General features: G+C 40.8%; 1 protein-coding gene across 1 annotated transcript in view; it reads left to right on the top strand.

The window, feature by feature from the left end:
- The first annotated feature begins 894 nt into the window (after window positions 1–894).
- Window positions 895–26877, top strand: part of LOC107535660 (sal-like protein 4) — a 47999-nt gene continuing 22016 nt past the window's right edge. Inside the window, exon 1 of the mRNA XM_087813606.1 lies at window positions 895–1056. The gene's annotated coding sequence lies outside the window, so the exon portion shown is untranslated. The remainder of the gene's footprint in view (window positions 1057–26877) is intronic.

The raw sequence follows: 26877 nt of genomic DNA, 5'->3' as shown, positions 1-26877 counted from the left end.
TTGTCTTTCTCTGACTGACTTATTCCACTTAACATATACCCTCTACGTCCACTGGATGATCTGTTTTAAAATACTTCTCAGGCCCTGGCCGGTTTGGCTCAGTGGTTAGAGTGTCGGCCCATAGACCGCAGGGTCACGGGTTACCTCGGCGCATGCGGGAGGCAACCAGTTGATGTGTCTCTCTCACATCTGGATGTTTCTCCCTCTCTCTCCCCCTCCTCCCTCCTCTCCACTCTCTCTCAAAATCAATGGAAAAATGTCCTCGGGTGAGGATTTAAAAAATAAAATGAAATAAAATACTTCTCTGTGTTTTCTGATTTTTTTAAACCTATAAGATTTTATTTTATTTCTTTTTAAATAAAATGGTCTGAAAAACAAAAGTCTTTGCATTCCTGGGCTAAACCCTACTTGGTCATGGTGAATGATTCTATTAATGTATTGAGTTCTGTTTGCTATTATTTTATTTATAGTTTTTCATCTAGCACCTTGGTTTTTCTGTTCTCTCTCTTTCCTTCCGCTAGTCTTTAAGATTGGATTTCAGGGTTGTATTGTCCTCATAAAATGAATTAGAGAGAGTTTTCCATGCTTTTGTATAATTTGGAACTATTAGCTGAGTATAGGAATAATCTGTTTTAGATTGTTGTTTTATTGTAAAAAAAACAAAACTCAGGAATAGTCAGATGGAAGAGATGCGTAGGGCAAGGTGTGGGGAAAGGGGCCTGTAGCTTCCATGCCTTCTCCCAGCATCTCCACATGTTCACCAATCCAGAAGCTCTCTGACTTTTTCCTGGGGTGTGGGGTGGAACTGCTATATTAATGTTGTCTTCAGAAAAACTAAATCTTTACAAAGTATTTAATTTTTCCTTTCCCACACCAGGCGAGGCTGAAACCCTGGGCAGGAAGTCAGCGGCTGAGCTGGTTCCCATGCTCTGTGCATCAGAAGAGAGGGTGCTTGGGCAAGGCTGCTGAACTCTGGTGTCCACCGCTCCGGGGGAGGCCCCACCTGCCGCCACTGATCTCCGGTTTTATTGTGCAAGCGTGAGACTGCCTGACATGGTGAGTGGGGAGATGGGGAATATACTTTTGGGATCAGAAACCAAGCAGGCTGAGCTTGAGTGCCGCTGCATAGGGGAGTGCTGGGAAGGGCCACATGCTTGGCACCCAGAAACAGGTGCCCCTTCAGTGGGAAGTTGAGTCTCAGTTTAGTGGGCACGCACACTCCCCGCATCCACACTGGGGGAGCCACAGTCCAGCTTGTTTGTTGCCAGCTGTCACTGAGAGCACCTGGAATCATTAATCGAATAATCCTGCTTGTCTTTCCTCGCTCTGAAACAGTTATATAGTATTGTCCTTTGTTAAAACAGGGAGTGCCCCACAAATGTGGGTAGTTCAAAAATCACTGAGATTTAGGAATAATATGATGACGCTATCAGACCTTCTCAAATAGATTCTCCTTAGTAGTCTCTAGAGAATTCAAAATGCATATATGTGTTTTATGTTACTTTTTCTAGCCATAAGATTACTAAAGATTTCTAAACTCTCCGTCATAAAATGTCCCACTTCACCTCAGACACAGACCAGTTTTCATCTCTAGCCACAGGAGGGCGCACAAATACATTTATCAAGTGAAGTTTGGTATAAAATGTTTGGGACGATCCTTACATGGGTGTGAGAAGAAAAACCATGAGCAGTATTGTACTTTTGTTAGTGTTGAGCAGCACTGTCTGATACAGCCTTCTGCAATGGTGGGAGGGTTCTGTGTCTCTGCCATCCAACTGGATAGCCACCTGTGGATGTTGAACCCTTGAAATATTGCTAATGCGACTGAGGAAATTCATTTTAAAATTTAATTTAATTATATATTTCAATGGCCACATGGGGCTGGTGACTGCCATATTGGACAGTGCAAGTCTAGAGCACTAGAATAGAGAAATATAGGTTTTTCTGAATGGCTTCATGATGTTTACATTTCAACAACTTTGAATCTAACAATAATAACTTAAGAGGTAAAGGAAACTAACACTGATGTTCCTATTATTGGCCAGTTACTGTGCCAAGCATACTTATAGATCCATCTCACTTGACCCTCACTGGCACCTGAGAGATAGATATTAGTGTGTCCATTTTGTGAATGAAGAAGTGTGCTCCAGAGAGAATGAAGTAACTGGCCCAAAGTCATCGAGATAGTCGTTGAACCAGATATGCCCATCTAATATTTTTGAGAACCTACAATGTGCTAATAAATATATCACCTAGGCACTATTATAGATGCTGGAAATCTGTAATAGGAACTAATGCTTGATATGAGGGCCTTTTTAGTAAGTGCTATCATTCTGTCCTATGTAGCATTTTCTAATTTAACTGAGGATGATTCATACATTTGTGCACATCAGAGGAACCTCCAGGCTAACTCTGAGCACTATTTCTGATGTATGAAATTCTCTGTCACTGTGAGCTCTGATCTAGGCAGGGGGATAACTGAGTTCCAATTTTGTCACTAACTAGGCCTATGTAGATGGTTTGCCCTTCCAGAGCTAGAATTTCCTCATTTTTCAAACAATGCTTTTAGCTTAGGAGATCTCTAAGGGCTATGTCATATTTCACTGATTCTGAGACTCACATTTTTCACATTTTATTTTATTTTTTTTATTGATTTCAGAGAGAGGAAGGGAGAGGGAGAGAGAGAGAGAAACATCAATGATGAGAAAGAGTCATCAATCAGATCGGCTACCTCCTGCATCACCCCCACTGGGGATCGAGCCCACAACCTGGGCTTGTGTCCCTGACTGGGAATCAAACCATGACCTCCAGGTTCATAGGTCAATGCTCAACCACTGAGCCATGCCCACCGGGCCATTTTTCACATTTTAACATCAGGTTTCTTCTGATGGTCAATGACACTTCAGAGTAAAGTGGGCAGCATTTTTTCTTGGTGTTTTAATATATAAAATAATGGTGCATCTTATAATCATGCTCCTTAGACTAGATGAAATATGGTCTGTATAATTTTAGAATATTAGTGAAAATATTTATCTTTATATTTATTTTAATATACACTTTGAAATCCCCCCAGAGGCAAAGACAATGACCTTCTATTGTGATTAGAAATCCAGTTTAGAATATTACATTGCATATGTCATAATCAGTGCTTCCTTAAGTGGCCAAGTCATAGCATGCAACACATAAACTCAAAAATCTCTGCTACATAGAATTGAAGATCAGCCGGATTAATCTTAAAGTTGGAGGGTGGATACAGTTTTGTTTGTCTTGAGAGTTTCCTATCCTTTTTCTTTATTTCTCTTCTCCATGTACTCAAAGCTCTTAAGCATCATCTCCTCTGTGATGCCCTCTATCTTTTCTCCCCTCCCTAACCCCCCTCTCTATCAGCTACACTTGAGAGTAAATTAATTATGGACATATTTTCTCATGACCAAGGAAATCACTTGGTACCAGTGATATGTTGGTATGTGCTTAACAACTGGCTTTCTGGGGATAGGGGTGGAGGAAGGCCTGATTTGTAGCAGTTGCCAATTTCTGTGGTATAAACACTCCCACAGTCGTTGATTTTAAAGTATCACTATGACGTCAACCACTTTGTAAAATTCCTGAAAATTTGACAGCTCTCACAAGCCAGTGTGACCCTGCTGTGGCATACAGGCCCTCCACAATCCTGTGATGGTTCCTGATTGCCTCCAGGATAAAAGCCAACTTCTCTAGCTTGATATTTAAGGGCAAGGAATGACCCAAGTCTCATGGGTTCCAATGCTTATGCAGTTTGGGGGCCCTCTTTAAGAACAGTCATACCCACTTAACAATACAGCATTAGGTACAAAAATGAATAATTATTTGGAATGAGAAAGGAAAGCATAACAAATTACAAATGTTAAAAAACTGACAAATACCAGAAACATCACAAAATTTGAAAAAAAAATCAGATACTATGATTGGAAGAACTTTCCATAGACTTGCTTCTGGCTCTGCAATTTTAAACCTTGTCTCTTGTCCACTACCCACACACTTCTGGTGCCAGGTGTCCTAAGACATGATCATATTGCCATATGCCTGCTGGCAGTGGGCCACAGGCACATTCCTGGAGCCATTCCTACTTGGGATGGCTGTCAGTGACCTAACCATTTGTGGAAGTGATTGTAAACCATGTAAAGATATCTGAGTGCTAGCGAATGCATTTCTAACTCAACTTCCCCTTAGTGGGCCCCCCAAATGCCTGTGGCCACTCCAGTACCCCCAAGCATGAGGGGAAGTCTGTCAGGGTTCATCAGAGAAAGAGAACTGCCACGTGTCATGTAGAGTAAGGGACTCAATATGGGGTTAGATCTTTGGCAGCTGTGGGAGCTGGTGGACAAATCTGTGGGCTGCTGCCTCTGTGTCTGCTCTTGAGCCCAAGTCGCTGTAGTCAGCTGGGCCAGCAGTTGGGAAGGAGAACTGAATGTAGGAGATCTGGTGGCAGCTGAAGGAGCTGCAGGCCTGAGTGATGCCCAGTGCCATCCAAGTGGGGGATCAGATCAGTGACACTACTGCATACGAGCTGCCACGGTGCCTGGCACCCTGGACTAACCTCCAGAACATCAAAAATAGGACTGCAGGTTCACATCTGCCTCCCACAAAATGTCTCTAGTGGCCAGTGCTAACCTGGAACCACACAGGGAAGAGAAAGAACATAGCCCAGGTTAGCTAGGTTGATGCAGGACCAAGCCACTCTCAGGAAGTGTGAAGGAGGGGACCCTGGAATGGAAAGAGATGATGTTTTTCACTGATTGCAGCTTAAGCATTTTACTCTTGCAAATTTAAACATATGGCCATGTAAACACGTTGCTAGGACCTTTCCTTAAGCTTCATTAGCTTCATGATAAATCCATCCTGTTAAGAGTCAGTAGCACCGAGTTTCAACACACCTCTCCACCTTATCTGATCTTTTCCCCCTCCAGTCTCCCTCCCTCCCTCCCTCCCTCCCTCCCTCCCTCCCTCCCTCCCTCCCTCCCTCCCTCCCTCCCTCCCTCCCTCCCTCCTTCCCTCATTCTCTCTCTCTCTCTCTCTTTCACACACACACACACACACACACACACACACACACACACAAATATTTACCGAGCTCTATGTACCAGGCATGTTTTAGGCACTGGGGATCCAGAAGTGAGCAAAACTGACAAAAATCCCTCCCCTGGTAGAGCCTACATTCTGGTGGGGGTGGAGTGGATGAAACAAAGAAACAGGTTTGCAATGGGTGTAAGTGCTCTGGAGAAAAGTAAAGCAGAGCCCTGCCGGGCTGGCGTGGCTCAGTGGTTGAGCCTCAACCTAGGATCAAGGCGATCAGGGTTTGATTCCCTGTCAGGGCACATGCCCGGGTTGTGGGCTCGATCAATGACTCTCTCATCATTGATGTTTCTGTCTCTCTCTCTCCCTCTCCTTTCCTCTCTCTGAAATCAATAAAGATATACTTAAGAAAAAAAAAGTAAAGCAGAGAAAGGGAGCTAGGGAGTGGGAGTGCACAGGGAGGAATTTTGGTGTGGTCAGAGAATGTCTCACTGAGGACACTGAGCACAAATCTGAAGGAGGGGAGGGAAAGGGCCAGAGGGCTATCTGGGACGTAATGTCCCAGGCCAGGGAATTGGCCCAAAGTCCCCCAGCCAAGTGGGTCGAGCTTGCTTTGTTGTAGCAGAACAGCTCAGTGATCCACGGCCAATGGTGGGAGAAAAAGGCAGAACCGTGGGTGAGCGCAGCTCCTGCAGGGCCTGGGGAGCCATTAGCCCTTCACTTGGAGAGTAAGAGGAGTAACACGATGGGGGACAGAAATGACCTCAGGGGCCCAGGCAGAGGCCTGCGCAGTAACCCCGACCTGAGCCCTCTGCTCCGCCCTTTCCCACTTGCTTTGCTTTTGTTGTTTCCTCCTGGTCCACCCAGATGGCGCTTCTCGCTTCCTCTTCTCATGTTTAGATCAACTTTGACGTCAGAATTTTGTTTTTCAAATTTGATAACATAATTTTAAGCTTGCAAGATTGCCTCCTGAACCTGATAAGAGATGGCAGATGAACTGCTTATGTGGCAAAGTGTTTTTAAAAAGGGAGCCTAGTATCTCCTTATCAGGGGCTGGACTAGCGCTTGCCTGGCCCTGAGAGCGAGCGTCTCCTTACATTTTGTGCCCTAAGCACCTTGCTCACCTCATTTTAGCCCTGGCCCTGTAAGCACCCCCCCAATAATATTACAAATGGGTAATTAGTGACTTTACAGTGGAGAAACCTGGCAGACACCAGACCCCACCTTAACCGCTTTTCAAAGTTAACCTCAGCAGGAGTGGGAGAAGCCGGCTTCACGATCCTCCTGATAGCAGACACAAGGCCAGTCCAGGGAATTGGCCCTGTCAATACTTAACTGCCTGTTACTATTTGAGCCAAATTAAGCAGAGACAGGGCTGAGTCATATGTGAGCATTTATTCCAATAATGCCGGCAGTATGGGGAGAGCAGTCGGTCACCCTGGAAATTCTGCTCTGACTCCCCTCGCCAGTTGGCTGATCATACATGTGCGAGGGAAAGGATAACTACATGCAGCTGCGAGCTACCAGCGGAACAGGGAAAGGGGAGGGGAGGGTCTGCAGGCTGGCCTTCAGGAGCTCCAGACCCAATAACGAGGTGGCGAATCCTCTGTGATGTTACAAACAGCCCAGCCCATTCCTGGGACCAGAGGATGGTCAGCGTTCCTGAGGCAAACTCCCAGAGAGGGTCAGGGTCCGGGCACAACCACCAAGTCAAAGCATGTCCTGTCCTTGGTCTGTTCTCAAAATGTATCTCTTTTTACAGCCCTGCTTTTCTTCTTACAACACATCCTCCAGTTTCCCAGGGTCTGTAAGAAAACCTTTTATCTGTAGTTAGTAAGGTGAATAATTGTTAAACAACTGTGGCTCTATTTTGTTTTTAATATATCTTTATTGATTTCAGAGAGAGGGAGGGAGAGGGAGAGAGAGAGAGGTAGAAACATCAATGATGAGAGAGTCATTGATCGCGTGCCTCCTGCATGCCCCCGACTGGGGATCGAGGCCACAACCCAGGCATGAGCCCTGACCGGGAATCGAACCACGATCTCCTGGATCCTAGGTCGATGCTCAACCGCTGAGCCACGCCCAGCCGGGCTCTATTCTCATTACGTGCTCTTCCCCACTATCACTCCTAATGTGGTACCCTGAGAAGCACACAAGATCTCACGTGGTATCCCCATCCAAAAATGCAAAACTCAATCTAATTATTAGAAAACATCAGACAAACCCAGACTGAGGCACCTCCTATAACATAACTGGCCTGTACTCTTCACAACTGTTGATCTCAAGGAAGGCAAAGAAGGCCGAGGAGCTGTTTCAGATGAAAGGAAACTGGAGAGACATGACAACTAAATGCCATGTGTTGTACTCTTGGTTTGGGTCCTGGACTGGAAAAAGTGCTAGAAAGGACATTATTGGGACAGTGGGAAAATTTGATTATGAACTGTAGATTGGATAATAGTATTATATCAACGTTAAATTTCCTGATTCTTGTGACTGAACTGTGGTTATATAAGAGAATGTTTTTATTCTTGGGAAATACACTCTGAAGTATTTAGAGGGTAAAGAGGTATGATAAACTTACTCTCATAAGTATCAAAACTATCTATATCTACCTGCATCTATCTACATCTATTATCAACCTATCAAGAGAATAAAGCAAATGTGGTAAAATGTTAACAGTTGAATTTGGGTGAAGGGGATATGTGGGATTATTTGTACTATATTTGCAACTTTTCTGTAAATTTGAAATTATTTCACAATAAAACATCTTTTTAAAGTCAGCTACAATTTTAGACTTCAAGATTAGGGTAGTGGAGATTGGAACATTCTTTATAGCAGGCATCTCTTTTGCTTTCAAAATAAGCACAAGTGTTATTAAATAGTCATCTTTCTGCAGCATCAGGGAGAGTAAATCATTAATTTCCGATAGTTTGAGCTTGCAGTTTCCATTTGCATCTCAACTCCATTAGTTCTATTAGAGTGAGCAATAAATAAGGTACAAATATTTATGAGTTAAAATGACTCACCTGTTTATTTCTAATTGCTTGAACAGACAGAAATGCACAAGGAAAATTTATGTAAGAATAGCATGTTATTAAAAAGGAAAGGTCTGTGTCAGGTAGGTACTGGAAATATCAGGGAGAACACTTTGTAAAGTATATGATTATCTAACCACTATGCTGTACAGCTGAAACCAATATAAAACAATATTGAAAGTAAACTGTAATTGGAAAAAGTAAATAAAATAAACATAAAGACAAAAATTTTTTAAAAGCGAAGTGCCTCCATGTACAGACACTGTATATACTCCACATACAGTACAGTGTAGAATTTAGCATAGGGTTTTGGATACAATAATAGTCTGTTAGTTCTCAACCTTGGTTGTACATTGGAATAAAACTTCTGGGAAATTTTAAAAATGCTAATCTCACCCCAAATTTTGGTGTAATTGATCTGTGGTGCAGTCTGAGATCTTTTAAAGCATCCCAGATGATTCTAACAAGGGGAAGAACTGATCTAGAGTCCTCTTCTTTTCCAGATTTATCATAGTAACATCTTTCTTTTTGTCTTTTTTATTTTATTTATTTATTCTTAATCCTCACCCGAGGATATTTTTTCCATTGCTTTTCAGAGAGAGTGGAAGGGGGAGAGAGAGAAACACCGATGTGAGAGAGACACACTGGTTGGTTGCCTCCCGCACATGTCCTGACTGGGGCCGGGGATGGAGCCTGCAACTGAGGTATGTGCCCTTGGCTGGAATCTGTCCTGGGACCCTTCAGTCCACGGACTGATGCTCTAACCACTGAGCAAAACTGGCTAGGGCTTTATTTTATTTTTTATAATTTAAAAAATTTAAAGTAAACTTATTTTTTTTAGAAAACTCCCCAGAAATTTCTTGACATGTGTGTTGTGCATATACAAGGGAGAACTCAGAAATGAGTTACTCAAAAGGGTGGTAAGAACTTGGGCTTATATAACAGTTTAACGAAAGAATAATACCTTTGTTCAGAAGTTACAAAACAAAGGAAAAGGATTTTGCAATGGCAAATTGTGGGAAGGCATACACATGCGGGAACTAAGGGAAGATAGGGCTAGTAAGGAAAGTTTGTTATGTAGATTGCTTAGGTGCTATCTCTGGGCGGATAAGGGGCTAGAGTTGTATCTGTTGATTAACTTCTGTCCTTCTAGGTAGAGAGGAGAGAGGGGTACACCTTTACAAATTTATGTCCTGCTTTTAGGCAAATAGGGCAGGGCAGATAGTTTTTCTTATATCTGCTTCTTCTCAGTTGCCTTCAGCTCAAAATCCTTATGTCAAGGTGGCATGTATTGGCCTGGCATATTCTGCTACCCTTCATTCTTCAGTCAGTCAAGCCACACTGACATATGTGCACAAAGAACTCTTTCACTCACTTCTCAAACACTGGCAACCCTTGTGGACAACTTCTATTTCACCTAATGGCGCTATGTATTACATAACTAGGCAAGGTAAATAAAATTTATCAACTTCATATTGTTATACAGCAGATAAGCAGCTGTATAACAATATGAAGTCACAATCAGAGCTCCATGTAAAATCCTGTATGGTTGCAAGATGTTCTTCTGAATTGGCTGGAGTGGAAGGGTGAGGAAGTGGAGTTATCTTTTCCAATTTACTCTGTCACAAGGGTCTGAGCCAGGAAGTCTCATTAGTAAGCACTGCCCTTGCACTCCATGAAATCCACCTTGATCTGCCATCTACTGATTGACCCACTCATTCATTCAACAGTTATGTAGTAAGCACCTATTCTGCTCTCATGTGAAGATAAACCAATGAACAGAACTGACCATGTCCGTGTCCTTAGGGAGATGTGACTTCTCATGAGCAATCTACCAATCAACTATTATAGTAACATCTTAAGAGATGCTATAGAGCAGAGGTGACTCAGCCTGGGAAGGCAGTGTCCCAGGATGGGGACATGATCAGTAGAAATTGTCTCTTCTTCCTCTCAACTCCCATAGAATTTTCCTTTCAGGTGACTTAATATTTTTAACTTTGAATTATAGTTATTTATATTCATACTTTCTTCCCTGCTCAACTTCAGACTCCTGGAGCACAGGATTCATGGGAAAATGACTGTGCATTTTTGTCAAGTTAAGATAACAGGAACACTGTGCTGGGTTCTTGGAAGGCCAGAGAGTGGCCTTTCACCCTTTCCCTAGTGCTTTCTAGCAGATGGCATTGTTTACATTTGTGTTGAAGAAATGCTAAAATATTCGGAATCTGGTACAGTCTCACCCAATAAAACTATATGTGTAGAAAAAAACTCGGAAGGAAACAAACCAAAAAGTTAACAGTGGTTGCCTCTGGTGCATATGATTATGGATGACTTTTTTCTTTTTTTCTGTATTTTACATGCATATGTATTAATTTGAAGGCTATTAAGAATAGAAACTAAACACATCAGATATGCATTAGTCAATGAATTCATCATGATTACTTGAAAAAATAACACTAAAAAATTCATTGGTTACCTTTGGTGAATATTAGAAAATCAAATGATTATTTTTAAAGCTGGTAGATAAAGGGAAAAAAATCTTTATCCAACTTTCCTCAATGAACTGTACCTCAGAACACTGCATATTGTCTATCCACTCATTGGTTGATGGATATTTGAGTTATTTCTAATTTTTTGCTATTATGAATAATGCTGCTATGAACTTTTTAATACAAGTCATTTAAAAATATATATATATCTTTATTGATTTCAGAAAGAGGAAAGGAGAGGGAGAGAGAGAGATAGAAACATCAGTGATGAGAGAGTCATTGATCGGCTGCCTCCTGCATGCCCCCAACTGGGGATGGAGCCCGCAACCCGGGCATGTGCCCTGACCGGGAATCGAACCCCGATTGCCTGGATCCTAGGTCGACGCTCAACCGCTGAGCCATGCCCGGCCGGGCTACAAGTCCTAGTGTAGACATATTTTAATTTCTCTTGGAAACACACCTAGGAGTGGAATTGCTAGGTCATATGGCAAGTTTATGTTTAACTTTTTAATAAACCACCAAACTGTTTTCCTAAGCAGTTGTACCATTTTACATTCTCACCAGCAATCTATGAGGGTTCATATTTCTCCACATTCTGGCCAACATGTTATTATCTGTCTTTTTTATTATAGCCATTCTTATAGATGTGAAGTGGTATGTCCTTGTGATTTTAATTTGCATTTCTTTAATTATGTTGAGCATCTTTTCATGTGCTTATTGGCCATTCATTTATCTCCTTTGGTGAAATGTCTGTTCAGATCTTCTGTCCATTTTTAAATTAGTTTATTTGGCTTGCTATTGAGCTGTAAGAGTTATTTATATATTCTAGATACAAAATTCTTTATCTGATACATTATTTACTAGCATTTTCTCCCAATCTTGTGGCCTCTTCCTGACTGTGCCTTGCATATAGGCAGTACTTCATAAGAATATATTAAATGAATAATTTAGCTGATTAGGCCTGCTCTACCAGGATGATCCATTTCATGGCCACAGGCTGTGCCTCTAACTGTTTTGCTTCTGACTTGACTAAAATTTTATTTAGGATTTAGCATGTGTATTCATAAGTGGCATTGGCTGGTAATTGTCATTTTTCAGGCCTATATCAACCAAGGTTAGTTAGGAGACAGAAACCACATCAGATATTTGGACAAAAGACAAAGTACTGCATGATCTCACCTGTGGAATCTAAAATAGTCAAACACAGGAGTCGGCACTGGGGTGTGCGCAGTGAAAGGGCTCAGTTTGCCTGTGGCTGGGCCGAGGGAGCTGGTCCCCCTGTTGTCCCCATCCAGTCCCTGCCACCCTGGCTGGTTAACGGACACCCAGGCCCTCGTCACTAAGTGCTGGTCTGGGTCAGCCGGGCCGGTACTCCGGCACCGTCCCCCAATTGTCCCTGCCTCACGCTGAGCAGATCGGTGTGCCCAGGCCATACTGAGGAGAGACGGTCGGGTTCCCGTTACCAGCTTGTCCCTGTTCCCCTCTTCCCTGTCACCCCTTGCCTACCCTTCTCCAATAAAGAAAAATAAAATAAAATAGTCAAACACATAGAAGCAGAGAGTAGAATGGTGGTTGCCAGGGGCTGGGGAGGGGAGAGAGACATGGGGAGGTGTTGGTCAAAGGGTAGAAAGTTTCAGTTATGCAAAATAAATAGGTTCTGGAGGAAAATAAAGGTCACCTGGAAGAGGGTCCTCTTTATGTATGGAATCCAAATGGAGTTGTATTATATAATTGGGCAAAAGAAAGCTTTTATACAATATATTTTCTTTAAAAATTGCAATAATCCCATTAGCTTTAAGATGGGATTAAAGCTAATGGGGCGGGGCTCAGTGGTTGAGTGTGGACTTATGAACCAGGAGATCACAGTTCGATTGATTCCCAGTAGGGGACCTGCAGGAGGTAGCCGATCAGTGACTCTCTCATCACTGATGTTTCTCTCTCTCTCTGTCCCTTTCTCTCTCTGAAATCAATAAAAACACTTAAAAAATATAATCTAGGGAAATCACTGTTAAAGGGACATCTTATAACTCTGTATTGAGTTCTAAAATAAATAATAGATTATAATATAAAAAGAACTTCATATAAAGAATCATACAGTCATACTAGGGAATGTTAACACCCCACTGACTTCACTGGATAGGTCTTCCAGACAAAAAATCAACAAGGAAACAGTGACTCTAAATGACACACTAGATCAGATGGATTTAATTGACATTTACAAAACATTCTACCCCAAAGCTGCAGAATATACATTCTTCTCAAGTGCTCACAGGACATTCTCAAAGATAGACCACATGTTAGGACACAAAACAAGTCTCTACAAGTTCAAGAAGATTGAAATCATATCACGCATCTCCTTGGACCACAGTGGCATGAAATTAAAAATCAACTACAATAAAAACACTAAAAGACATTTAAACACGTGGAGGTTGAAAAGCATGTTTTTAAGCAATGAAGGGTTACCAAAGAGATCAAGAAATAAATAAACTTCCTGGAAACAAATGAAAATGAACACACAACAACTCCAAAGCTATGGGACACAATGAAAGCAGCCTTGAGAGGGAAGTTCATAGCACTACAAGCTTACCTCAAAAAACAAGAAAAACTTCTAATAGACTCTCTAACCCTACAACTTAAAAACTTAGAAAGAGAACAACAAGGAAAGCCCAGAGTAAGGAGAAGGAAATAAATAATAAAGATCAGAACAGAAATAAATGACACAGAAACTAAAAAAAAAAATACAAAAGATCAATGAAACCAAGAGCTGATTCTTTGAAAAGATAAACAAGATTGATGAACCTTTAGCCAGACTCATCAAGAAACAAGAGAGACGACCCAAATAAATGAAATCAGAAATGAAAGAGGTGAAATAACAACTGACCCAACAGAAATAAAAAGGATTGTAAGAAAATACTATGAACCACTATATGCCACCAAGCTGGACAACATGGATGAAATGGATAAATTACTAGAAAAATACAACCTTCCAAAACTCAATCAGGAAGATTCAGGAAGTCTAAATAGGCTGATAACTGCTGATGAAGTTGAAGCAGTAATCAAAGGGCTCCCAGCACACAAAAGCCCTGGCCTGGATGGCTTCACGGGAATTTTACCAAACATTGAAAGAAGAATTAACACCTATCCTCCTCAAACTATTTCAAAAAATCCAAGAGGAAGGAACACTTCCAAACTCTTTTTACAAGGCCAGCATTAGCCTAATTCCAAAACCAGATAAAGACACTACAAAGAAAGAGAATTACAGGCCAATATCCCTGATGAACATAGATGCTAAAATCCTCAACAAAATATTAGCAAATCGGGTCCAGCAATATATTAAAAAGATCATACACCACGACCAAGTGGGATTTATTCCAGGGATGCAAGGCTCATGCAATATTCACAAATCAATAAACATGATACATCACATAAACAAACTGAAAGACAAAAATCACATGATCATATCAATAGATACAGAAAAAGCATTGGATAAAATCCAACACCCATTTTTTATAAAAACTCTCAGCAAAGTGGGAATAGAGGGATCATACCTCAACATAATAAAGGCCATATATAACAGACCTACAGCCAACATCATACTCAATGGGCAAAAACTAAAACCATTTCCCCTAAGAACAGGAACAAGACAGGGTGTCCACTTTCACCACTCTTATTCAACATAGTACTGGAAGTCCTTGCCACAGCGATCAGACAAGAAGAAAACATAAAAAGCATCCAAACTGGAAAGGAGGAAACAAAACTCATTATTTGCAGATGACATAATATTGTACATAGAGAATCCTAAAGACTCCACCAAAATACTAGATTTAATAAATGAATTCAGCAAGGTAGCAGGATACAAAATTAACACCCAGAAATTGATGGCATTTTTATATACCAATAATGAACTCTCAGAAAGAGAAACTAAAAAAAAATCCCATTTACTATTACAACTAAAAAAATAAGATACCTAGGAATAAACTTTACCGAAGATGTAAAAGACCTTTACTCAGAAAACTATAGGACACTGAAAAAAGAAATAGAGGAAGACATAAACAAATGGAAAAATATACCATGTTTATGAATTGGAAGAATTAACATCATTAAAATGTCCATATTACCCAAAGCAATCTATAAAGTCAATGCAATCCCTATTAAAATACCAACAGCATATTTCACAGATCTAGAACAAACACTTCAAAAATTTATATGGAACCAAAAAACACCCCAATTAGCCATGGCAATCTTGAGAAAGACGAACAAAATTGGAGGGATCACAATACCAGATATCAAGTTATACTACAAAGCCACTGTATTCAAAACAGCCTGGTACTGGCACAAGAACAGACATATTGATCAGTGGAACAGAACAGAGAACACAGAAGTTGACCCACGCCATTATCGCCAATTAATATTTGACAAAGGAGGCAAGAACATACAATGGAGTAAAGACAGTCTCTTCAATAAATGGTTTTGGGAAAACTGGACAGGTACGTGCAAAAAATTGAAACTAGAACACTAACTTACATCATACACAAAAGTAAATGAAAAATGGATTAAAGACTTAAATGTGAGACCTGAAACCATAAAAATCCTAGAGGAAAACATAGGCAGCAAAACCTCAGACATCTCTCCTAGCAATATGTTTGCTGATACATCTCCTAGGGCAAGAGAAACTAAGGAGAAAATAAGCAAATGGGACCGCATCAAAATAAAAAGCTCCTGCACAGCAAAGGAAACCATCAACAAAACGAAAAGGGAGCCCACTGTGTGCGAGAACATATTTGCCAACTACACATCAGATAAAAGGGTTAATATCCAAAATATATAGGGAACTCATACAACTTAAAAGGAAGACAAACAATCCAATTTAAAAATGGGCAAAGGACCTAAATAGACACTTCTCCAAAGAGGACATACAAATGGCTAAGAGACATATGAAAAAATGCTCAACGTCGTTAATCATCAGAGAGATGCAGATTAAAACCACAATGAGGTATCACTTCACACCTGTCAGAATGGCTCCATCAACAAATCAACGAACTACAAGTGCTGGCGAGGGTGTGGAGAAAGGGGACCCTAGTACACTGCTGGTGGGAATGCAGACGGGGGCAGCCACTATGGAAAGCAGTATGGAGGTTCCCCAAAAGATTAAAAATGGACCTGCCATTTGACCCATTGATCCCACTTCTAGGAATATATCCTAAGGAACCCGAAACACCAATCACAAAGAACTTATGCACCCCTATGTTCATAGCAGCACAGTTTACAATAGCTAAGATCTGGAAATATCCCAAGTGCCCATCAGTAGATGAATGGATAAAAAAGCTGTGGCACATTTACAACATGGAATACTATGCAGCTATAAAGAGGAAGGATCTTTTATCCTTTGGCACAACATGGAGGGAACTGAACAGTATTATGCTAAGTGAAATAAGCCAGGCAGAGAAAGACAAGTACCACATGATCTCACTTATATGTGGAATACAATAAACAAAATAAACTGTTGAACCAAGTGGATCCAGAGACATAGAGGCATGGAACAGACTGAGTGATCTCAGAGGGAAGGCTAGGAGGGGGGAGTGGGTGGGGAGAGATTAATCAAAGAACTTATATAAGCATAACCCATGGACACAGACATTGGTATGGGGAAATCCTGGGGGTGGGATGGATGCGGGGTGGAGGGGATCAATGGGGATAAAAAGGGAACATCTGTAATATTCTCAACAATAAAGATAAAGAAACCTAAAAAGAAAAGAAAAGAAAATAATAGAACATAAAAAAAGAGAATAATTTCCTATGAAAGGATAAAAAGAGCTCTCAGATGTCATGACTGAGTGAACAAAAGGAAGAGATTGGAATTATTAAAGCTTAGAAACTTAGTAAGGGGACTGGGACCCAGACCTCAGGGCGGGGTGCTGCCCCCTGGGGCTGCTATCTCTGGGGTTGGGGTGCAGTGACAATGAAACTGGCTCAGCAAATGTTGGAAAAGCTGCCAGCTGGATTCAGATGCTGCTGTGGGAAGGAACTGCTGCTGTCAAGAGAGCAGCAAGTCTCCTTCCTTTTCCAGTCTTTCATCTCTCGCTCTAGTTCCCCCTCCTGGCAGAGATGTGGTTTGCAGATTAGCCAGAATATAGGACCAATTTAGAGCTGGAAACAAAAACTGTTTGACACAAAGTCGTAGAGAGAATCTTTTCATACATTTACCATAAATTATTACAATTTATATAATCCTAACTCCTCCCCTTATTTTCTGCATAGTTTGGATGAATTTTTAAGTTTCCATTCCTTTCTTTTACTTGTCTATAATCCTGTACCTACTTCATAGTGTTACTATTTACAAGTCTCAAATAAATTCTCTAAGAAACAAAAGTTCTGGGTGCTTTTATTTTAGGAAAGTCTTATACAAATTTCCCTCTTTTTCGCTCTCTCTTATTAGTTCTTAATTTGTTTTTGTGTCATTTTAGGTCACATTTATTTTCATCAAGAATCATCTTGCCCAGCCAGTGTGGCTCAGTGGTTCAGCATCAACCTTTGAACCAGGAAGTCACAGTTCTATTCCTGGTCAGGGCACATGCCGAGGTTTCAACCTCAATCCCCAGTAGGGGGCGAGCAGGAGGCAGCCATTCAATGACTGTCTCATCATTGATGTTTCTATCTCCCTCTCCCTTCCTCACTCTGAAATAAATGAAAACATATTTTTTAAAAAAGAACCATCTTGTGTGAAATCTTACCTTTTGTGAAAGCACGGATGGACCTAGAGGGTATTATGCTAAGTGAAGTAAGTCATCCAGAGAAATGCAAGTACCATATGATTTCACTTACATGTGGAATCTAAAGAACAAACAAACAAAATAGAAACAGACTCATAGATACAGAGAACAGACTGACAGTTGTTAGAGGAGAGGAGGATTAGAGGACTGAGTGAAAAAGGTAAAGGGATTAAGAAGACAAATTGGCTTGGCCAATGTGGCTCAGTTGGTTAAGCATCATCCCATGCACTAAGAGGTCGCCGGTTCAATTCCCAGTCCTGGCACATGCCCGGGTAGCAAGCTCGATCCTCAGTAGGGGGCATGCAGGAGGCAGCTGATCAATGTTTCTCATCAAGTTTTCTATCTCTTTCTCCCTCTCCCTTTTTCTCTCTAAATTCAATAAACACATATTTAAAAAACTAAAAATTATTTTTAAAAAAGTACAAGTTGGTAGTTATAAAATAGTCATGGGATGTAAAGTACAGCATAGGGGATATAATTAATAATATTGTAATAACTGTGTATGGTGCCCGTTGCGTACTGGAAATCAGGGGGAACACTCTGTAAAGTACATGATTTTCTAACTGCTATCCTGTACACCTGAAACTAATACAGAATGACACTGAATGTAAACTGTAATTGAAAAATAAAATAAAACATTAAAATTCAAAAAGAAAGAAGACTAAGCCCATCTCAAGCTTAACATGTCCAGAATTGAACTTTTAACCCCTGTGTACAACCTTTACCACATGCCCTGCTCAGTTGTCTTTACTTCATTGAAAGTCAGTGCATCCAACTGATTGCTCAACCAGAAATCCTGGAAGCATTCCTGATTCTACCTTCTACATCTAATCCACTCAGCAATTTCTTTAAAAAATATTTTAAATGAGTAAACATTTTGTGATTCATCAGTCATCCAATTAATTATAAGTGCCGGAATATAACTTTCCCCCCATTTTAGGTGAATTAGAATGATGTGTTTTCCCAAATCCTATGGCACTTATGCAACAGTTCGTATAGATTTTTTTTTTCTTTTCTAAATACATTTTTATTGATTTCAGAGAGAGGAAGGGAGAAGGAGACAGAGATAGAAACATCAATGATGAGAGTCATTAATCGGCTGCCTCCTGCACGCCCCTTGCTGGTGATTGAACCCGCAACCCAGGCCTGTGCCCTGACCCAGAATCAAACCTCGATCTCCTGGATCCTAGGTCGATGCTCAACCACTGAGCCACTCCCAGCTGGGCTCATATAGATTTTTAATACCATATTTCATCTAACTCCTTCAGAATAATTTCTTTGTATGTAAATCACAAATGGTAATATAATTTATCTTTTCTTTCTAGAATACTCTTTACATTTTTTGCCATTTTGATCTAGGGATATTGCATGTTTTTTATTAATAATGAAACAAATGAGTCTATTGCTATTTGATGAGAGTGGATTTTTAAAAAGCAGTTTCCTTTAAACAGCCCAAGTGCCCATCAGTAGATGAGTGGATAAAAAAGCTGTGATACATTTATACCACGGAATACTATGCAGCTGTAAAAATGAAGGATCTCTTACCCTTTGGGACAGCATAGATGGAACTGGAGAGTACCATGCTAAGCGAAATAAGACAGTCAGAGAAAGAGAAGTATCACATGATCTCACTCATATGTGGAATATAATGAACAAAATAAACTGATGAACAAAATAGATCCTGAGACGTAGAAGCAAGGAACAGACTGAGGTATCTCAGAGGGAAGGGTGGAGGAGGGGGTAGGAAGAGATTAACTGAAGAACTTATATGCATAAATGCATAACCCTTGCACACAGACAGTGGTATGGGGAAGGTCTGGGGGTAGGGCAGATGCAGGGTAAAGGTGTCAATGGGAGAAAAAGGGGACATCTGTAATACTTTCAACAATAGAAATAAATTAAAAATAAAAATAGAAGTAAAAAGCAGTTTCTTTTTATTCTAACTCCAAAATATATCTTTAGATCCCTCCAGTTATTTCCATATTCATGGCCACCAGCCCTGTTCCAACCTCCGTTATCCCTCACCTAACCAGAACCACAGTCTCCTACCTGGTCTTCCCACTGTCACCCTTAACCTTTCCAATCCATTTCCACAAACCATCAAGAGATAGATGATTATTTCTCTTTCCTAATTAACTCTCCAACACCTTCCCATTATATCTTGACTAAAATCCAAACTCCTTACTGTAGTCTCTAAGGTTGTATGTAACTGGACTCCTGACTACCTCTCAGGCAAATTTTATGCTCACTGTGCACCAAGAACATTCTGGTTTTCTTTCAGTTTGCTGAGCTTGCCAATTTTTGTTCCACCTCAGGGCCTTTGAACTTATTAGTCCCTTTCTGCCTCTCCACACCCCAATCTCACCCCTCCTTCTCTTTCTTAGATTCTCAGCTTAAATGTCATTTTCCCAGGGAGACCGCTGCCAACCACTTAAGTCAGCACCCTCTCTATTGTTTGCTAATTTAATATAACACTCTGCTTTCTTCCTAGTGCTTATCTCACTGTGTGAACTTTCTCTTTATTTATTTACTTTGTTTTTCAGTGTCCTTTGCTAGAATGTAAGCTCCAAAATACTGGGACCATTAGTGTCTCATTCACCTCCTGTCCCTAGTAAATAGCACAGCACCTGTCCCATAGCAGATACTCAAGATTTATGGAAAGAAAACCAAAATGGAGGTGGGCTGGGAATTGAGCAAGGAGAGTGAGGGAGACTGTTTAAAGTGGCTGAGATATGATGTCAGGCTGCCTTTCTCATCCAGGCACGGGCAAGGTCCAAACCGTGCAGGTGGAGAATGGACCTTGTGCTCACACTTAGTTCTTTTTTCCCTTGAAGGGGGAGACAAAAGGGTTGTGAGAGGAGGCTGACTAGAATTATCTATGCAAGTTTGTCTATCAAGTGTATAAAAGGAACATGGGGATTGCTAAAATATTTAGGAGACATGTGGAACTGTAGAGGAACACGGGTGGGATCAGGGAATCTAGTTAACTACTTTGGTAGTGTCGGTGAGACGATTGTGGTTTGGACTGGGGTGGCAGCAGTAAAGATGTGAGAAATGGTTATATCTGAGGTATATGAGAAAGATCTTATAATGACGTATTATCCTTTTTGCTACTTCATTTTAGCTTTGTTCTATGAACTGAAGAATCCCATCCACTTTGCCCTGATATTCTATTTACATTCTGTAATGTTTGTATATCTGTGGGACTCTTGAGCAAGTTTCTTAAAAGCTCCAAGGCTGAGGGTTCTCACCTGTAAATTGCAACAATATTATGGTGTGAATTCCCTGGTTATGCTGACAAAGACTCTTTGCTTAACCAAACTTTAGTCAGGCTCCTGAACTTTCTCCTAGGCCCATCCATGAACTTCCTTGTAAAATTGTTTTAGCAAGAACCTTGCTAAGTCAGTTTAACCAGAACCTCCCATCCTCCACATCAGATCCCCCTCAATATCTAATCAGGTTAGGCATCCTTCACCATCTCCTAGGTGATGTCTGATCACACTGGCTTGTCTTCAGCAAGGAATCCAGTTAGGTCAGTTTAACCAGGATTTCCCTTACCCCTGATGTTTCCTCCTAGTAATTTTCCATCCACTGCCCCCCCCACCACTCGTTGGCTAATAGATTCCCACTTGCCCACACTATATTGAGAATTGAGCCCCATTCTATACTGTACTCTCTCTTCTCTATTGTAATAGTCTTGAATAAAATCTGTTTTTACCACGTCAAGCTATTTAGCTCTGGTTTTTCTTTAACAATGTCAACAGGTAGCATGGGGGAAGTTTAGGCCTCCCACTACAATCCTCATATGGGTAGGCCCATTTTTAGATATGGACAACTGACATGTTCTCAGTATTTGTAAATTGCTGTGCAAACACAGATTCAATAGCTACTTCTGGATACTTTCCTTTATAGACATTTGCAAGCAACTATTGTGTAGATTCTAATAAAGTTATTTTGAGAAATCAACCCAATGCTGTGATAGGTACTGACAAATGTGACTTTCCCACTCTTCATTCTAATTAATTATTGAAGAAATAATTAAAATGGAAACCATAATTCATTTCTCACCCGTTAGCAAAGATGGAAAACAAAATGAACAACAAAAACTCCGTGGGACCTTTGAGGCTTTAGTGAAATGGATACTCAGACAATGTTGATGGGCGTGCAAATTAATATGAAATCCTTTGCAAGAATTGTCTATATGTATTGGCTCTAAAAGATATTCATACCCTCTGATCCAATTACTTAATGTGAATATTCTAAGGAAAGAATTCTAAATATGAAAAACAGCTTTATGCTTATGCAGGTTCATTGCCGCATATACCTAATTGGCTAATAACAGTTAAGAAATTGTGGTTCATTCAGTAGAGGGATTATTACCCAGCTATTAAAGATGGTAGTTTTGAAGAGCAAAAATGAAAAAACATACTTTAAAACTACAACTTAAAAAGCACAATGCAAAATTGTCCATATAGAATTATCACCTTATAGAAAACAAATATGTGCAGAGAAAAAGATTGGAAATGAAGATCCTTTAAAAAGGTTATAAAAAATAAAAATGAAAAGGTTGTAATGGCTATATTTAGGTAGTACAACTATAGGTGACATGTTTCTTCCTTTCTAGCTTTCTGGTTTTCCTTAATGAGTATGTATTAAGATAAACTATTGGTCTAGTATGGCATCACTCACATAGCTGGAGTGGGTGCTGGTGTTGGCTAGGGCAATCAGGGTGACTGGTCATGTGTCTCTAATAGGCTAGTCTGGACTTATCCACACGGTGATGGCTGCATGGTTTCCAGGAAGAGCTCCAAAGTGCAAACACTTTTCTTTTTCTTTTCTATTTTTATACTGAGTATTTTATTTGTATGCTGCTGCCAGTGTATATAAAATAATCATCCGTGTGAAACAGAAATTCATGAAAATTCAGAGAGATAGGTGTTAAGGACTGACAAAAGCAGAAGTTTGTATAGTATGGTTCATGTTATAGGGTAAGCTTTTTGTACAGGCTTCAAATTTAGCTCTTTGAATATTGACCAGTTCAAGAAAAATGATTTAGAACACTTTCAAAGATTCATTTCGCTATAAAAAGGAATAGACTTACTGGGATCTGAAGGGATTGGTACTTTAAGATACTCCAGTCAGCAGGTGGTTCTGTAGACAGAATTGTTCCAAATCTGCAGCTGCCTGGGAGACCTTCACGCAGTTGATGGCTGCCTCCTGCAGCGCCGGGACCCTGGGTCAGGATCGAACTTGCAACCTCTGTACGTGCCCTTGACCGGGAATCAAACTCGCGACCCTTCGGTGCGCGGGCGGAGGCTCTGACCGCTGGGCAGCACGGCCAGGGCTGAGCCACTTTCTTCATGGTGGTGAGGCTCGCTGAAGGAACCAGGCGCGCTGCTCGCCGTAGCCGAGCTGGGCAGATTTGTCCGTAAGTAGCGAGTCGGCGGGTAGTGATCCACTGGCCGGGGGGCGGGGCAGCGAAGCGAGGGCCAAGCGCGGAGCGTTTCTAAAGTGCAAACGCTTTTCAAGTTTTATATTTGTTATTGTCCCATTTTCCAAAGCAAGTCAGAGTGGGAGGGGACTACTCAAGGCCTAGATGCGGAGAGGAGAATGATGGCAACCATTTTGCTAACATTAATCTATCACAGCAGTCGCTGACTTTAATAGCCAGTCTGGATCAGGATGATCTAGGCTAGGACATAAATATAAACGACTAGCCCATGGGTCCCTATGAGATAAAGTTCAGAGTTCTCAGCTCTGATATGACTGCCTGTCCCAATGATCTCACTCTACTCCTTTCCTCCATCTCAATACCGGGCAACTGAGCGTTTTATAGTTATCTGAACACACCTTCCTATTTCTTATCCTACGTCATTGCTTCTGCTGGAATACAGTCACCCATTCTGAGTCACACATACGAATCCACCATTGATTTTTTAATATCTTTCAAGACAGAAAAGGGTGTATGTCCTTAAGAAAGCCCATCCTGCCCATTGGGTAGGTTTGGAACATTTCCTTCTTGGGAACCTGTAGAACGACACACAGATTTCTAATTTTGCACCTGCATAACTTTAGTATTCACTTGTTAACATGCCTGTTTCCCTTTTTGTAGACTCTCAGATCCTCAAGGATAGGGACTATATGTTTCTTGTTGTATTTATATCTCTAGAATTTCTTAGCTGGAAATTATTATATGATGACTGTTTGGATAAATTGTCTTAATATACATTTTTAAAAGACATACAAGGGGACCAACAGGTAGATGAAAAGGTGCTCAACATCCCTGGTCAGCAGGGAAATGCAAATCCAAAACACAATGCAGTATCACCTCACACCTGGCAGAATGGCTTTCATAAAAAAGACAGGAGATAACAGTGTTGAGAGGATGTGGAGAGAAGGGAACCCTTGTGCACTGTTGGTGGGAATGGAAATTGGTGCAGCCACTGTGGGAAACACTATGGGGATTACTCAAGAAATTAAAAACAGAACTACCACATGATATAGCAATCCCACTTCTGGGTATTTATCCAAGGAAATAGAAACAGGATATCAAAGAGATACCTGTACCCCAATGTTTATTGCAGCATTATTCACAATAGATAAGGTATGGAAACAACCTAAGTTTCCATTAGCAGATGAATGGGTGAAGATGTAAATACATGCAAAGGAATATTATTCAGCCACGAGAAAGAAGGAAATCCTGCCATTTGTGACAACATGGATAGATCTTGAGAGCAATCTACTAAGTGAAGTAAGCCAGACAGAAACAAATACTGCATGGTATCACATATGTGGAATCTAAAAAGAAAAAGTCAAAGCCATAGAAACAGAAAGTAGAAAAGTGGTTGCCAGAGGCTGAGGGTTTGGGAAAATAGGGAGAGGTTGGTAAAGTGTACAAAAAGAAAAAAATGTACATTTTAAAATCATTAGTAAAATCAGGCATTTTTCATATACTATATATATTTATCACTTGTACATTTTCCTTATGAGATAATCACCAGTAAAATTAATCATTTTTCATATACATATTTATATTTTCATGATTCTCATGGGATAAAAGTTTACTTCTACTTAAGTGAGTTATACACAATTGTAGGATTGAATATATTAAGAGACTAACTCAAACATGTTTTTGAATCATATATATTTTGTTTTATTTATTTTGCCAAAAAGCAGGCTTGAAATTCTGAAAACTTTCTAGGAAACTTTGTGGGGAAAAGATCTGCTATTTTTGTTGTTGTTAGTATTACAGATGTCCCCCATTTCCCCCGCTTAACCCCTCCACCCATCTCCCATAGTTCCATAGCCTAACAGAAACAAAACTCAGCTTGACATGACATATTAAATGTAGAAATAATTATTTAGGTGGAAAAATGAAAACTTTGTCAATTTTCTTTAGAGTAGGTGTCTGTTAAGAGTTATAACAACATTTACATTTAGAAAATCAGTCATCTCAAAAAGTTTTAACAGGTTAAATATTTTTCATACTTGTGTTCTTGAAAGCAATAAAAATGAAAAACTCAGGAAACAAGACGATGCTATTACTAGTTATAATTTCTATTTTTAATGCCCTAAGTTACTTAGCTCCCCCCCCCCCCCCCATTTCAGCTTGTGGTTGGTTTTGCAAGGCTAACATTTTCTTTGGTGACAGTTTTTAAAACACAAACCAGAAGAATTTGGTCAGTAACTTCCCTATTCCATAGAACATTTAAGGACTTTTTTGTTACTGACTTTAGAGAGAGTGGAAGGGGGAGAGAGAGAGAGTGAGAGGAAGAAACATCAATGCGAGAGAGAAACATCGATGGGCTACCTCCCGTATGGGCCTTGACTCAGAATGGAATCTGCCACCCTTCAGTGGAGAGGTGGACAATCCAATCAACTGAGCCACACTGGCCAGGGCAGAACATTTAAGAACTTTTTAGAAAATAATTTAAATTGCACAGAGGAGGTAAAGTAATGCGATGTTTTGGTAGGAACAGGCAGTACAGTTCTTTCTTTTGTTATTTTGTTTCTTTCTTTGTCCTTAATTTATAGACCCACACTAATGTTTTCCAGCATCCTCAGAACACCTAGAGGTGTTTATTTTTAAATCATCCTTTTGTTAATTTTTATGCTGATTTATATCTTATCCAATTTTTATGCTGTGACTCATCAAAAAGATTAACTGCTAAGATAACCTTCTCTGTGCTCCTGCACGTATTACGGCCAGGCCAGCCAGACCCTGCGTTCTGAGTTCCAGTCTCTAGGCCCCCAAAGGAGGTAAGGGCTTCTATTTTCATTTATGTTGCTAGAGGGACGGAGTGGAGGGGAGAATTTTGATGGATTTGGCCAAACCCTGAGGGATAGCTGCATCCTTGGAGACTGGGAAGCAGGCAGCTTCATGAGCGAGTCACCCGTGTAGTGGCATAGGGCCCTGCTTGGTTTAATGCTCTGCTGTTGCTTTCTTGGGATTCTTCATAATTTTTAAACACGGGGCCCTGTATTTCCATTTTTCACTGAGTCCCAAAATTATATAGCCAGGCCTGCTGGGAAGACCAAGGGGTAAGGGACAGCAATGGTAGGGACTTTCTCCTTCTCTGACAGGGAGGCCACAGGGATACTTAAAGACAGACCGTGGTGCACCTTAGGAGTCACTGTGAGGGTCCCTGAAGCTGAGTTTGGCAAGGAATAAGTGGATCTACCAGAGAACCCCCCACTCCCCTTGCTTTCATAGGGATATAGGTGTTAGAGGCACCTCTCACAGACACCAGAGAGGTGTTGTCGGACAGGAGGGAGAGGGCTGTCCCCAACCCCTATTTTTGTCTTCTCATATAAATGAATTTAAATGAGAAAACTCCAGTTGATTGCGTTGTGATGAAGCCAATTTTAGTAAAGCAATTAAAGCAAGCACCTTTATTAAAGAAGCAAGGCAAGCACATCTATATGTCTGGCTTACAAAGTGCAGATGGGCTCTCAGCTAATCTGAAGAGCGAGGTGGCTGGGGATCGAGGCGTTAGATACCCTCTTGTCTATAGGTCTCAGACTTCCTCTGCTGAATATTTTGGTTCAGATTAATTCTCAGGGTCCCTTTTTACTTTGTTGTGGCCTTCCCAGAACTCATGAGGAGCACCTGGCAATTTTATCTTGCCAAGCCCCCAGGCTGCTGGCTTCTCTGCTTAGGGAGTAAAACTGCCCTTTTTCCCCCTTTGCCTTCCCCCCTCCTTTTCTGCATGCTGTCGTTTGGGGAGGCTTTTAACCATTTGCTCTCAAGTGTTCTTGTCGGGGGTAGATAATGGCTTATTTACAAACTGGCTGCAAATTGCCCACACTGTTTGGCCTTATTTTAATTTTCCTGTCTCACTTTCCCTAGTCCACTTGCCCTGAAATTTTCCTAGCTTTTCACTGCCCTCTAACATAGGAGCTTGGACAGTGACTATGGTAGACTGAAAAGAAGCCCTTTCTCAAATGCCCTGGATTTCATAAGCCCCAGAGTTCAAGTCTGAGCTAAAGGAGGGTCTCCCTCCAAAAAGACAGATGGGGCCTGTGTAGTGG

Source organism: Miniopterus natalensis, chromosome X (assembly GCF_054644295.1).
Source record: "Miniopterus natalensis isolate mMinNat1 chromosome X, mMinNat1.hap1, whole genome shotgun sequence".
Classification (NCBI taxonomy): domain Eukaryota; kingdom Metazoa; phylum Chordata; class Mammalia; order Chiroptera; family Miniopteridae; genus Miniopterus; species Miniopterus natalensis.
The sequence above is the reverse complement of the archived record's forward strand: the minus strand, read 5'-3'. Positions and strand labels throughout refer to the sequence as shown.